Raw genomic sequence first — 1,954 nt, forward strand, 5'->3', positions numbered from 1 at the left:
TCTCTCCTTCCCTATTCTCCTTCTTTTTTTTGTTTTTTTTTTTTTTGAGATTTAAAGAAAAAATTTCCAGCTGCTCATGATCCCAGTGGGTGGATAAAAAAACCCCTCCTGCACCGAAATGGAAATGCAGACAGAGCTGTCTGTCCTTGTTTCCTTTCCCAATGCCGGTTTGAGGGACAGGGTTGTGCCTTTGGCATGTTGCACTGGGGACAGGGGGACACCTCTGGCTTTAAAAACAAAACTGGTGGCAGAACAGGAAGGTTGGTTCATAGGAGCAGGGTGGCACCACTGGGACCCTGATGCTGGTTTGGGGGCAGGTCCTGCTCTCTCTGAAGCATCAGCACAAAAAGCTGCTGATGGTGCAGGACAAGGGATTTCCAGGAGAACATTGTGCCTCAGCTTTTCATGTTTCTGGATTGTTTAAACCCCAAATTTGGAGTAATCACTGCTTAAAATATTCTCTGGCCACTCAGCACGTCCCTGGGCCTGAGCCCTTCCCTCCTTTTCTATAAAGCAACAGCTCCTAACTGGGATGGGAGCAGTTCCCCAGTTGCACTGGGTGGATCAGACTGGAGGGCACATCCAGCAGGAGCCCTCGTGTTTTCCTGTGAGCACCAGAGTGGGGTGCAGGGCTGGGCTCCAAGGCTCCCAAATCCCCCGTTCCTTCCCCACGCTGGAGCAGCAGCTGCGGGAGGGAGGCAGGACATGGCCCAGAGCACGGAGCTGACAAAACTCCTCGGTTTTTGGAGATGCTGGAACCACCTCACGGGGTCAGCGCAGGGGCAAAGCAGCAGCTTTTCTTTCCTGGGGGCTGGGGCGGGCAGGGTCCATCGCTGTGCTGAGCTGTGCTGGCCTCTGCTCTGCTCCTGCGGGTGTCCCCGTGTGGGTCTGGCCTGGGCTGGCTGTCTCCTCAGCGGCTCTCTCGCCATTAGGTGGAACTGTTGTAGAGGAGAAGAGCAATGGTGCTGCCCGACTTCGGGCTCCCACAGCCAGGCACGGGCTCTTTGTCCTCGTGTCACGGCAGCAGGGAGGTACAGAGGGGGATTTTTAGGCTGGATGCACCCAAGAAAGAGGAATAACCCCCCGAGAAGAGGCTCTGAGGCTGCAGCAAGAGGAGGTTTGGAGAGTGAGGCATTGCCTCGATGGCAGCTCCCCAGTGCACTCCATCGCCTTGTTGCTGCCATGGGGGAAAAGCCCAGAAATGTCCCCTTGGTGGCCTCTGAGAGGCAGGGCTGGTTCCTGGGGTGTCTCTGGGGGTCCCACATCAGCTGGGGGCTGTGGGTGCCTGGCAGGACCCCGGGCTGCAGGAAAGCCTCTGGTGAGAGCTTGACAGCCCCCAAAGTAGGTGAAAGGCTGCAGGGAGCTGGCACAGGTACAGGAGCCTTCCTCACGAGGAGGAGGAGGAGGAGTTGTCATCACTCCCAGCCTGCAGCCGAATCATCCCTCGTTCATTGCTAATTCCTCCCCGCAAGCCCGGATGGGTTTTTTCTTTTTTTCTTTTTTTCTTTTTTTTTCCCCGCATTTCTTTAAAATGCAACTTTTCCCATCAAGACCTGTTAGTCATGAGGCGCATAATGAGTTTTATATATATTTAAGTGGTCTGACATTCGGCATCCCATTATCCCCACTCCTCGAGAGAGGCACGGACCCGATGTGTGAATGTCAAGCCCGTGCGAGCACAGGCAGTGCTGCTGCTCCTGCTCCCGAAAGATCCAGATCTATTACCCACCTTCATGTGCTGAGGATGTGTGGGAGTCTCTTTCTTCAGGAAAGAAATCCAAGGCCGCCTTCTTTTTTTTTTTTTTTTTTTTTCCCTCCTTGGCCTATTATTTAGGTGTTTTTGGAGGGGCTGAGCTGAGTTATTCTCTTGGTTTTGTTTTGCAGTTCTGTTTGTCCCTTCGGTGACTGCCCAGCTCAGGGTGAGCTGATGGCTTTTTGCAAGCAGCTCGTGCAA

This window comes from Geospiza fortis, unplaced genomic scaffold (assembly GCF_000277835.1).
Source record: "Geospiza fortis unplaced genomic scaffold, GeoFor_1.0 scaffold14, whole genome shotgun sequence".
In the NCBI taxonomy this organism is placed as follows: domain Eukaryota; kingdom Metazoa; phylum Chordata; class Aves; order Passeriformes; family Thraupidae; genus Geospiza; species Geospiza fortis.